Consider the following 13,475-nt stretch of genomic DNA (forward strand, 5'->3'; position numbering starts at 1 on the left):
GAGGGGGCTACAACTGGGATACAAAGTGAATAAACTGTAATTAATATAAAAAATAAAAATTTAATTAAATAAACCCTAAAAAACAAACACAAACAAACTGCTCCATGCTTTCACCCATGTCTGTGTTCTCCTCTATGGTGTGCAGTGAGATCAAGAGAAATAGCTTGATGCCAATATATTACGCAAGAAGAAAACAAGCATGCCTGGACCAAGATGAGTCTTCGCTGTTGCCAACCCCTTATCTATTGGGTTGCATGTTTTCCAAAGGAATTTAGAAATGGAGCAAAGAATGCACATTTGTGGAGGACCTACTATGTGCCAGGCACAATGCTAGGTGCTCAGGTTGCAAGAATGGACAAAGCAGACAAGGACACTGGGATTGTGGAAGTCACATTCTGGAAGACAGATGAGTAGTCAAATAAAAATAAGTAAAAAGATTCTTTGGCATCTTTTCTAAGTGCCAGTTTGAAATAATTTCTAAGCGTAATCCTAGACTCTGAAATCAGATCTGGGTTCAAATTTCATCATCCCTGCCACCTGCTGTGGCCCTGGGGAAGCTATTTAATATTTCTGGCTATCCATTGTTTTCATCTACAGGGTAAATAATGAAAGAACTTAGTTCACAGTGTCGTCGTGGTGAGGATTTGACAGGGGACGTGATCCCCACAGAGCCTGGCACACAGGTAGTCTGGATCCAGATCGACATCTTCACACAGTAAGGCTTGCTTTGTTTGTTCCTCGCCCTGCCGGGCATCAAACACGGAGCCTTAAACGTGCTGGGCAAGAAGAGCTCCGCTCCTGAGCTATGTATGCCCCCAGCCTATTAAGACCATAGCCATTCCTGTACTTGCTGTCAGATCAGCAAGACGTAGACCCTGCTTTGAAGAAATCTGCAAGGCAAGAAAGAGTCCAGATGTGGTCATAGAAACGTTAGAAGGAGCCAAGAGACAGGAAGCAAAAGAACTCTGGGAACCGGGCCGACTGGGTCCCTGCCTTCTCCTGCACGTGTGTTGTAGCCATCGTCTCCCTTTGTCTCGGTAGTCTCTGCTATTCTTTCAGTGTGACTCCGGTTCCCAGGTGAACCAAGTGGGCTTTTCTTTCCCTAGGCGGGTGAGGCACACAGGGCGAGTGCCTGGGGAGTCTGTGCTGCTCGCACTGATACTCCCAAAGATGATCTCAGTAGCCCTGGAGTGGCTTCCTTCCTCCCCTCTAGCCTCACGGCTTCAGTGCTGCAACCGCCAACGGCCAGGCTAGCTAATAAAAAAAAATAAACAAACCTGGACCAGGGGAGCCCTCACGCCCACATCCATTGAACGCTTACACCCATCTCCATCTCCGCAAATGCATTTCAGCAGATGCAGAAAAATAAAATAAAGAAAGAAATGAAAAGTGTTTGAAGGGAACCTAAAGCTGTCTCACACCGGCCTGCCCTCTCCCCCCCCTCCCCCCCGTTGTTCCTTGTTTGTACATTCTGTGTCCGAAAGAAAACAGCTTTTCATGAACTGGGCATCGGTCCAGGCGCTTAGGTTTGGCCCGCCGCCCGCGGAGCTGTGAATTCAGCCTGGCAGCGCGAAGCTTTGAGAGGCGGCAACATCTAACCCAAGCCGGGTCCAAATTAGGAAGCTGGGGAAAGAGACAGGGTGGGGAGGGAGGGGGGTCCCTGCTGCTCCTCCACTCCTCTCGCCTGCCTAAGGGAGCAGGGCTGAATGAAAAGTCCAGGACACTCAGAAGTCACCGCCCGAGCAGCATCAAACCTGAAGAACCGGGACCGACGTCAGCTCGGCCGCCTGACTTCCGTGGTTCCCGCCTGCCCACGCTGCAGGTTTTTCAGGTGCCTGCTTGAGCGTGCGCTCGCAGGCGTAAATAACCGTGCCATCAGCAGCCGCGTCAGCCAGCAGGCTATTTAAGCAGGCTGGCACCCGCACCCGCTGCTTCCCAGCCCAGGGCTCGCCCGGTCTTCCACGTAAGTAAGCTCTCTAAGGTCGCCCTTGAACGCGGAGAACGAGCTCGTCTAGAGACGGCTCAGCATGCTAGCGTGAAGAAACGTTTGCTCGTTGCTCTTCCGGAAAACCGTGGGGAGGAAGGGGGGGAGAGTGAAAGAGGAAACAAAAATATAATGCTTACCCCCCTCCAGGTCCCCAGCGTGGGGTCAGAGTGGGGGGTGGGCACCAGGCCTTTCCCAAAAAGTGTGCGCCAGATTGTGGTGAATTTGGAGCGAAGACGCAGAGAGATGTTTGTTATTGCTTTGCTGTTTCTGTTTGTTTGTTTGTTTGTTTGTTTCTATTCGTATCGCCCGTGCAGCTGTTATTTATCATTTCGTCATTTAAATGCCGATAGCTGCTGTTCTACCATCTCAGCTTTTTTATCTAAAAATCAAACAGAATAGTGTTTTGAATATGTGCTTTGTGTTTGGTGTAAAGGGGAGTGAGTATCTGGTTTGAGCGGTGCCTGGACTTGGAACTTGTAGTACTACGTAATACTATTTCTTGTTCTCGGTATATTTACAATAATGAAAACACGGACCGTGTTTGGAATGAAAAGGGGGGGGGGAGGAAGCAACGGCCTATCAGGTATTTTAGAGAAAAAGGGAGAAACGGAAGAAAGGGAGAAGCTTTCCCTGCAGCTTGTCTCGGCATTAGGGGGAGGTGGGAAAGAGGAGGACCAAAGATCGCGGTGAGAAAAGACACGTAGGGCCGGTATCCTGAGATGAAGACATATGAGATAGCTCATGCCTACAATCCCCGCGCTTGGTAGGCTGAGGCAGGACACTTGCCCTGAGATCCGGGCAGGCAGAGTTTCAGAGCAAGTCACCGCTTTAGAGTGCAGTGCGATTCCAGGACCTTTCCCGAGTATTAACCGACAAACCATTCATGATCGCCACTCCAACTTTTATTATTTTTAATTTTTTAAATATTTTTTGAACCCATGTTTCACTGTGTAGCTTTGGTTGGCCTGAAACTCTTCATATAGACCAGGCTGAGCTGGAACTCACGGAGATCCATTCAGTGCTAGTCTCAAGTTTAACTCCAACATGCATCTTTTTTTTTTCTTCTAAGACCTTATTTCTTTTATTTTTTTTTAATATGTTTTTGCTTGAAATAGAATTTCACCACGTTTCCTCTCTCTCTCCCCTCCCCCAGCTCCTCCTAGTTACTCTTCCCATGTCCCTCCCTTACTCTCAAGTGGATGGCCTCTTTTTCTTTGAATATTATTGTTGAGTGTGTGTGTGTGTGTGTGAACAAATACATATATAAATGCAAGCCAAGTCCATTTTTATTGTTGGTATGTGGGTTCAAGGCTGACCACTTTGCGCTGACCAACCAATAAGAGGACTCTCCCACCAACCCACATATTCTAGACCCCTGGGAAATCCATGGATGTGAAATCAAAGCTGTGCCTTGTTGTTTTTGCTTTAAGGCACTTACGAGTCACTAACCAAGGAGCTAAAGGTTTGTGGGGCAGAGGTGATGGGCTTAAACCCTTGACACAGCAGGCAACCCCTAACCACCAAACTGAAGCTGAGTTCCATGTCTGTAAAGGTCCTGTTCCAGTCAAGCTAGTGATTAAGGGGTTTCTCCGAGCAGAGATTTGGGGCCTGGGCGGTTGTTTGTGAACTCATCGGTAGTGGGGTAATGCAGGTGGTGGTGGCCTGCAGAAGAGGCTTGGGGGTGTAGGGTGCGGGGAGGGGTTACCGAGAGGCAGATGAGATCTGGGGCAGTGATGGATATCTTCACTTCCCCTTCCTTTTGGAAACCCAGGCTGGCTTTAAACTCACAGCAATCCTCCTGCCTCAGGCTCTAGAGGTTCCCCCAGGGCAGCCCCAGGCAAAAGCATGAGTAGGTGACTCTTGTCTTCTTCCATTCCTGCTATCCTGCCCCTCCTCCTCACACCTGTGTGGCTGCAGGTGCTAGTGTGGGGGTGGGGGTGGGGCCACTGGTCGCTGGCCCCGCCCTGGCTAGCTTCCGGTGTTTCAGATAGCGTCCATCTGTACTACCTCTGAGGTCTCATTCTCTCAGGGATTTGTTTTCTCATCGTTGGCAAACCAATTAAAGTTATGATGTTAACAGACGGTAATTGCTTAATGAACACTGGGTTATTAAATAGGTTCAACCAGATAACCTATCTGGGAGTCCTTTGAAATCTCTCTCTCTCTCTCTTTCTGTGTGTGTGTGTGTGTGTGTGTGCCTGTGTGTCACCCTCCCTCTTTCTTTTTTGCTGCCGTTGTTGTTTTGTTGTTTGTTTGAGTCAGGGTCTCATGTAGTAGCTCAGTTGGCCTCAAATTTGCCCTTACACTCCTGATCCTCTGCCCCCTCCTCCTGAGTCCTGAGATCGCAGGCTTGTGCCATCATGCCAGCTTTGAGATGCTATATAAATATAATTATCATTTTAATTTTAAAGCAAGCAATTAGGAAAATCACTTTCGGGTAAAAAATATACAATCCCTCTTCGTCAGAATTAACTCCAAACATCCGAGAGAAAGGCTGTCAAGATTATAGGTTTTCTGTCTCATCTTATAGACCCTGTCTAGGACTGGGTCTTGCTAAATTGCCTTTTCCGAATTAGACAGTTCTGTTCAAGGAGGACCAGGGACAGAGGAGAAGCTGAACTCTAGCCTGAACCTCAGAGAATAGCCTCTCAGAGCTGACTAGCTGTGAGCATCAGGGGAGAAGCTAAACTACTTCCTGCCATTTAGAGTTCATGACAAAAGCTTTCAGACAGGCGAGCAATGGGTTCACACAGCTGGTAAAACCTGCGTGTAAAAGTGACAGAACTTCTTCCTTACAAGACTTTTTTTCTTTGACTCTATTTCCTTCACTATTATTTCCACATTCTGGGTAGAAAAGCTTATTTCGTAGGTCACTTGGACTTTTGTTTGTAATGGCTCGGCTTTGAGTCATGGATTCAGTGTTTTGAACCCTGATTGAGGCTTCCAAAATGCTGAGTGAGTGGGGCAACGGGGAGTAGAAACGTGGCCTGCTGGGATGCACAGAGTGCCAGCCCATCCAGCTAAAAACCAGCATGGAAGGACCACCTTCCTGCCTGCTGACCCAGGGCATGCTGGTGGGGAACAGGCTTGACAGGGCGATAGACGAGCTCGTTGTGCGGGCGGAAGATGTGTGCAAGGGCTGGGCATCCACAGCCCTGGGTTTCAGTTACCCCAGGCATAAGTGAAGTCTGGAGGGAGTGAGGTGTGGCCAAGCAGGTGCAGTTTTGCCCATCCCTTTCAGTTGTCCAGAGAGTTCCTGCAAAGACCCTCCGGGAGACCCTGAGTAGTCTCTCACAGACACCAGCACACACTGCAGAGAGGAGCAGACTTCAGAGAAGAGCAGAGAGCACACGGAGAGGCACTGGACCGCTTTCTCAGCTGCAATGCAAATTTAAGGCAGACGTGAGACCCAAAGACTAGAAGTCTTGATTGGGTTTTTAAAATGTATTATTTTAAACGCATTTATTGTGTGTTGGGTGGCTATGTGTGTGTGTGTATGTTCATGTGTAATAAGTCATCTGATCATCTTTGAATGAAACCCATGAAAGTTCAAGAGAGCAAAGTAATTTCCCTGGGATTTTAGCATTCAGCCAAGAGCAGGTTCAGGGACCCAGGCCTCCTGACACCTAATTGCCTCATAGATGCTTAGATCCGCTGCATTCAGGTTCCCTGAAGGAAGCCTGGTACTTACACTGGGCAAAAGAGAACTATTGGTATCACCCTAACAAAAACGTTCCCAAAAATATAGGGGGCTTGAAGGCCTATTCCTCACAAGGGTGGGTTTTCTCTGTTTGTTCCAGGTAATTACTAGTTCAAGGCAACTTAGGGCTTTCCAAAGTAAGGGTTAGGGTTGCCCATCTCCGTGTTCCTCGCAGTTTCCTCCAGTGGTTTTCATAAAATGTGACCAAACATGAAAACCTTGCCAGTTTGTTTGCAAGTGATCTGGTCTGTCCTCACACGGTAGAAACAAACAGAAAACTCCAAGGTAGACACTGAGTCAGTTCTAATCTTAGCGAATGCAAAGCGGGAAACCAATGATAGACAGATCTAGATGGATCTAGACGGATCCAGATGGAAATTTCCTGGAATTCTTAAGGGCATCACAGATCTGCTTACATAGTGTAGTCTTTGTTGATGTGTTTCTATTTCCTGCCTGTGTGGCTTCTCCCTAAGGAAACTGACATAAGCAGCCCTCTTTCGTGTTTATGTCCCCTCCACACTGTCCAACCTCCTAGTCTATGGGTGGCTGGGAGTGAAATCTGTCATATAAGAAAGTAAGGGACCCAAGAAGCGCCCGTCACTGCATTAAGTATTCCTCCCACTCTTCGTCCTTTGGGGGTTCGCTGGGAACTCTGGGACTCGTGAAGCAGAAGTGAAGGGGGCAAGAGGCTCCCTTTCATTTGCTCACTCAATTGGGTTCAGAGTTGAGACTCCAAAGAGCTTCTGGGTGACTAGACAGCCTCAGGGGCAGGTCTGTTAAGAAGCTGCAAGAGGACTTGATGCTATTTAAGTCGGCTAAGAGAAGACTAAAATTCATTTAATTATGCTGCTGGAAGGTGTGGGGTCCAGTGGCCAGTTACTCACTTTGACCTTCAAGGAAAAAAAAATCCAAGGTCAAGGATGGGTGTGGACCACTTCACAATGAACATTGCTTGCTGGGAAGTGTTCCCCTGTATGCAAAGGTACAGGGAAATACACAGCCAAGTTCTAGAAAATAGACTGACCACCAGTCTTTCAATCCTTATGTGTTTGTTCATTTGTTTCTTTAACTTGGTCTTTATTAAATTAACATTCATTAACTAGGGGCTGGAGAGGTGGCTCAGTGGTTAAGAGCACTGGCTGCTCTTCCAAAGGACCCAGGTTCAATTCCTAGCATCAAAATGGCAGCTCACAACTATCTGTAACTCTGGTTCCAGAGGATCTGACTCTTTCTTGGGGCCTCTTTGGACACCAGGTCCACACATGGCACAGAGAGGCTTGCAGGCAAAACATCCATACACACAAAACAAAGTAATAAAAAAGCCACTGACTCGTGCACACAAACCCCTTTATACAGTGTTTGTATTTCAAAGATATCTCACTGGACCCTAAAAATTGACATGGGATAGCTGGGGTAGGGTGGTCGAAGTGGCAGATACAGATATGTAGGTCCACACCAAGTGAGCCCTCCAGAGTCAGGTGGAGATTAAGTTCAGATTTCCCGAAGAGCCATGCAACGTGTCTGAAGGCTAGAGACATACTCTGCTGTTCTGGGTTCAGCACTCTGTCCCAAGCAGAACTTTCTAGTATAGCTGTCCTCTTAGGTTTCTTTGTGAGGTTAATGACTAGGCTAAACTAGGCTAAATTATATCTGCTATTTGTCACGCTCACTGCGCACCTGTTCATAAAAACAGCTCAAGTGTGTGTGTGTGTGTGTGTGTGTGTGTGTGTGTGTGTGTGTGTGTAAGGAGCCATATAACAGTTTCCTGGCAACAGGCAGCTTGGTTAGGTGTACTTTGGCATAATTTGGCATTGTACAAAGCGCCAGCGGCGTGCAACTTTCTTTGTTACCTAATCATGGTCATAAAATAAGGATGGTAGTTGGGTCGTAAAAAGTAACACTTGATTAAAGTGTGTTTGGGCAAAGGGATAACTCCACAGAGCCCTGACCACCTCATAATCATCGACACGTGACATTACATCCATGTGCAACATTATATCCACAGGCATCATTACGCTCATGAGCAGCATTACAGGCCCCCAATTGCTGTTTCTTACCATGTGACCTGGGCTTCAGTAAACTAACCTCAGTACCCCGTATAGATTCTCAGAGTAAATCAATAAACCATGGTGCCACATCCCCGGGTTACAAGTGCACAATTTCCAGGGTCAAGCAATGAGACTGAGAACATTTTCAGAAAGACACTCTTAACTTTCCATCTTTGAAAGTGACTAAATGGCTACAGGACACAAGATAAGCTTATTGGTGCCGTTCTCCATAGTTCATGTATAACTTACCTTTATTATATATTTTTAATTACCAGACTGATTTCTGCCATCTGCTTTTACACTTTGACCATAATTACACTTTCATGTGACAAATACATCACCCAGTGATCTGATAAAACTAATGAATACTTGTCTAAGTAGATTTAATTCGAGAATTAAACAAGGAACCAAATTTAGTAACATCCTCCATGACATATAAAGAAATTCATTATCTGACATTTTGTTGTACTTAGGACAATTTTTTTTTTCACTACAAATCACAGAAAGTTGATCTGTTTGTTATTGTTTCCAACCTTGGTCACACAAATATTTTTAGCTTTAATGTTTCTATTTAGGAAATACAAGAATTTTGTTTTATGAAAATCTCTAGTTGATGTGTTAAACATCAAATATTTGTAAAGATGAAATTTGGCTGTTCTGCGTATTTTACAAATGTCACCCTTCTTTTATTCTTGTCTGAAGTTTCCTGAACGCCTGGATACCTGTGGGATCTGCTAAGATGAAATGCTCTGGGCCCTTGGGCTGTATTTGGTGGCAGGACAAATTCTGTTTGATGTAATGGCCATTTTCACTTCCTGAGCATTAGCACACCGTGCGCTCAGTCCCACAGCAAGCCGAGACCCCGAGCCGGCCTTCCTCTTCCTCCCAGATGCATGTCTATAAAGTGCAAAAGAAACAAGTGCTCAGGGGACATGATGCCACGGAACATCAACTTACCTTGAACCACAGACCTTTGCTTCCTTAAGAGTTAAGGCAAGTTTTGGCCTCTTTAGCAAGGAGCCTGCATCTTGCTAATCCAAAGAGCAGCAGGGACCATGAAGTCCCATAGGAGCTCCTGTCCCATACCTAAGCGAAGCGTCTGATTGCTAATAAGGGGACCAGATGCCCTAGTTTGCTTGGGATGTGTCCACTGTGGCCTCTTATAGAGGCGTGCTTATTATGAGCATCCCTTTTACACATGAATGTTCCAGCTTGAATGACAAACCATATGGCCGCCCTAATTTCACAGGCTGAATAGTAAAAGCACCTGGTATTAGAATGTTTCATGGGCCGCTCGGCGGTCCTTTGGAGTGGGAATATGGTACAGCATAGTCATCAAATCAAAGCCTCTGTAGGCTGCAGACTAGGCCTCTTTCTCCCATTAGTGGCTCCGGTAAACTGTAATTAAGGATGACCATGGTCATTTAAAATCTGTACCGCTCAGATCATCAGAAATTTAGATCAGAGATCATCGCAGAGTCCTCCGGCCCCAAACCTTGCTTTTGTGGAAATGTGTGTCATCTTACACTCTTCTGAATTGATTCATGAGCAGCAGGAGCAACTTGCCACAGCTGGGGCATACAGGCAGAGTTTTTAGACACACTTGACTGTGAAGAGAACCAAGTTCCAAATAAGTTAGAGGACACAGCCAAGGTCCTGTGAGGACAAGGGGAAAGAGTTTAAAATGGACTCGCTCTCTGGCTCCCTGCCAGCATCCTCCCCGGCATTCCATAGGTTAATCTTTTCACTCAGTAAGGAGGAGTTAAACGAGTCCTCTACAGTGTATCCAATCCCAATTCAAGAGCATTCTCTCTGTAATGATGGCTGCAGAATCAAAAGCTGCCACCTCGTTCCTGCTTTTCCCTAGCTGCCATGAACCCTCACTGCCCTACACTGTCCTTATCTGATAGTGCCACTTGGTGGCTTGCTGAGAGAACTGTGACACAGCATCGTGACCTGTGCCTTTCTCTTGGGTATCTTGGGTAGGATGAGAAGGAAAGGAAAATGAGAAGATACCTGGCCTTCATTATCACCTGCTATTGATAGCAATTATTCATGTCTCAGAAAACCTATGTCTGCTCTTCTTCCTCTGTCCCTCTTTATTCTGTTCATGGCACAGTGCAGCTTTAATGATTTTGTTTCTGTGTCAGGATGAGGGAAAGTCATACTTCTTGAAGTGAAAACAAATTTCTGATATGAGTTCACAAAACACCTGACAACGTTTCAGGGCCTACTCTAGGTACTGGCGTAATCAGAGCTGTCCTAAAAACCCCCAAATCTTCAAAGTCTCTCGAAAGTCCCGTCAGTATCTGCACCGAAACCTCATTTTTCCAAGCCAGTTTTGAATTAAAATGGCCTTTTAGAAAAGCATTTGCTTTCCAAATAAACAAATGACGTCATTGGGGGTATTTCAGCAGGATAAATTTGTTAGTTGGAAGCATACAGCGTTTTTTGTTTGTTTGTTTGTTTGTTTGTTGTTTTCTTTCTTAAGTTAGGCCCCCTGTTGTGAGTTAGCCTGAGAGTCTATCCACAGCTCATATTCTTTCTGGGGAAAACTTACCTGAATTCATGAACACCATTATAAAGGACAGACTGCTTACACACACAGCTCTCGCCCATTTATTTCCAAAAAGATTGGCTGAGCCCACCGCTTGTTCCCCAGCTCGCTCAGAGGAACCCAAAGCTTTATCATGACCTGTCACTCTTCCTGTGCTTCCCATACAAGACTGGAACAGCGAAGCAGGCAGCAGACTCTCAGTGGACAGAATGGAGTCTGTGAGAAGTGTATGTTAAGGGTCAGCTAACGATCCACTCACGGTTGGGCGTCATTCCCAGATACCCGCCTCCCCGGTAGTTTTTCATAACCTCTTCCTGTTTTCTGAAGAGGATATAGAAAAATCTAAACCGTTGCAACACAGGTTTCAGGAACTTCTTCTAACGATGCAATACAAATGTACGGCCCGGGGAATGAAGTGGCGGCCACAGACAGGCCCGGCTGCTCTCGCCAAGCGTAAGCGTTCCGCTCCGTGCTAACGCTCCCGTTCTAAACACTGCAACTCGTTCTCTTTTGAACGCCGCTTCCTTCACCAGTGGCATTGGCCAGCTGTGTCTACACCAGTGAGAGATGAGCATGCGAAGCAGGTGTGCCAGCCTAGCTGGTGGTGTGAGCCAACTTTCCCGGCTCATCCAGTGGGCTGGGTCAACGCTGTGTCTGGTCCCCAAAGTTAAGAAACATGCTGCAGGCAGACAGGGCATCACCTCGTGATCCTGGGCATCACTTGGTTCTACTTTGCCCTTTGTGTAACTACTCAACAAGGGTCATCTGTTCCCTCTGCTCCTCCACACAGAGAGACTACGGTGCGGTAGTTAGGAGCATGGGTGGAGAAGCCGGGCTTTCTGGGTTTGAGGCTCCACTCTGTCACCTAAGAGGCTTGAAATCTGAAGCGTCCAGGTGATTCTCCAGTCTCCATTTCCCATCTTGTCATAGAATCGTTGGCATTACGGATGCATGTCTCCACATCAGCCTTTGGGGTAAAAAGTGGGGCCCGGGATAGAGCCCAGGTCATCAGGCTTATGTGGATAGCCACTTTTATCCCTGTCCCTGGCCTCCTCTTCCTTCCTACACAGAGAGCCTCATTAGTAAAAGGGAAGAAAAAGAAATCAAGGAAATGGTGAGGAATGAGTAGACATTCATTTCCTTTTTAGCAAAAGTGTCAACCAATGTGTAACGGGCAGAAGGGTCACCGGAGGTGAGACTCTGTCTCCCTACAGTTTCCAGATATTCCAGCGTCTTCTCACGATGAAGCCACATCCACGGTACTTGATTTTTGAGGAAAGGTTCTGATTTTCACCATTGGGCCTTACCGTTCCAGAAAGACTGAGAAGGAGAGATCGTAACCCAGGGAAAGTGAAACTCATACACAGTTCTTCCCAGGTGTCCTAGCAGGTGACACCTGGACAACCCTTCCTTCCCGCCCCCTCACCACCCACAAGAGGCGCTTTAGAGCTGTGAGCAGTGCCTTTGAACGCAGCGTGGGAGGGTCACACACACTGACTTGGGTGAGGTGGGTGCCGCTGTGTCTCCTCTTTGTAGGAGTGAGCAAGGTAAGCTCCAGTGCACTTGAGACTGTCTGATTTTTTTTTTTTTTTACTATATTAATTGAAATTTCCTTTGGAAATTGTGATTGCGTCTGCACATATGTGCGTGTGCATGCTCAGTGTGTGAGTACAAGTGTGCGTGTGTGCGTGCATGCACACGTGTGAAGGCCAGAGGACAGCCTCAGGTTCCATCCTTCAGGCACTTCCTATCTTCTGTTTGAGATAGTGTTTCTCACCGGCCTGGAACTTCACCAACTAGACTAGAAGAGCTGAGAGCGAGCTTATAGGGATCAACATGTCTCCACCTCCCACCTTGCCATTGCCAGGATTACAAGTGTGTGCCACAACATCTGACTTTTTACATGGATTCTGGGGATTTGAACTCAGGTCCTCACAACTTGGCAACAAGCACTTTCGAAACAGAGTCATCTCCCCATTTTGCTCTCAATTCTGCTCTGGTTCTTAGAGCAGCAGTATTTCTAAGGCAAGAGGAAAGACATGAGGGAAGAAGCAAGCCGAATCAGGAATAGCAAAGGGCCTTCATGGAAGCTTGGGAAATGCATAAATAGGAAAATGGCAGTGCTTCATTGTTATTATTATTATTATTTTAGCACTTCCTGTTTTTAAGACCCGAATTACCCAATGACCGATGCCCAGTTCTGTGGCAAGTCCAAAATAGCAGAACCCCAGCATGACAGCGTCTTTGCCTGGCACATCTTGCATGAATGAAGGGTTCTTGGTATCAGTTGAAGTAGCATGCATTCAGGTGAAGTAGGCATTTCAATCTTTCCGTCTTGAGTCATCTGAAGCATGTTCTAGAATAGTGTCTGTGTAGGCCTGTCATTGTGAGCCGCCACGTCGTTGCTGGGAATTGAACTCGGGACCTCTGGAAGAGCAGACAGTGCTCTTAACCGCTGAACCATCCCTCCAGTCCTGCATGCCGGTCATTGTGAATTAGTGCTTCTGCCTGGTGTTATAGCTGTCACACTGGTCAAAGGTGCAGAGCTTCGATCTTACAGGGTACACTTGGGCAAGATCCCCAAGTGACCAGAGCATCAACTTCTTCATCTGTCAGATGGTGTCAGGGCAAAGCTTTAAGGGGGTATATTCCGTCACCTCTGCTGATTAATGTCAAGTAAACACAAGAGCTTTTAAAAGAGATGCTTAGAATTCTCATCCTAGAGGCCAAGGGAATGAGGTCAGAGCAAGCACAGGTCAGCAATGGCCCAGGTCATTTTGACAAGGATCTTCAGTCTTTAGCACACTAATTCTTCACCAAAGGTTATGGATGATTAAGTTAGAGTCAAAGACACAAATGCATGATTCAGTGGTAGCCTGGAATCCTTGACATCCATACAGCATAAGGAGAATATATCTGGAGGCATAATTCAACCTTGATGCTCATGAAATCCTAAGTTGCCTTTTCTCCTTCCTGTAGCTAAAGTAAAAGGCAGAGTTATTCAGCCCTCCCCTGACCCTGCAGACAGGTTAGTTAATGTCTCTTGGCTGCAAAACAGCACCAGTTCCACTATAGTTTCAAAAAGAGGGTTTTGAGAGAAACTAAAATGACAAAGAAAAGCCAGAGCTCATCACTCCATGATTACTATTCTACAATCCACAGTCTAATAATCCCTGCCCCCCC

The 13,475-nt window shown here is 46.5% G+C and overlaps 1 protein-coding gene across 2 annotated transcripts in view; it reads left to right on the plus strand.

The window, feature by feature from the left end:
• Nucleotides 1-1,595: 1,595 nt before the first annotated feature.
• Hopx (HOP homeobox) overlaps nt 1,596-13,475 on the plus strand; it is a 20,207-nt gene continuing 8,327 nt past the window's right edge. Inside the window, exon 1 of one of the 2 annotated variants that reach the window (XM_055629317.1) lies at nt 1,596-1,963. The gene's annotated coding sequence lies outside the window, so the exon portion shown is untranslated. The remainder of the gene's footprint in view (nt 1,964-13,475) is intronic. The other variant, XM_055629316.1, reaches the window with a different exon arrangement.

The sequence above is a fragment of the Psammomys obesus genome, unplaced genomic scaffold, assembly GCF_907164565.1.
Source record: "Psammomys obesus unplaced genomic scaffold, mPsaObe1.curated_primary_1811, whole genome shotgun sequence".
In the NCBI taxonomy this organism is placed as follows: Eukaryota; Metazoa; Chordata; class Mammalia; order Rodentia; family Muridae; genus Psammomys; species Psammomys obesus.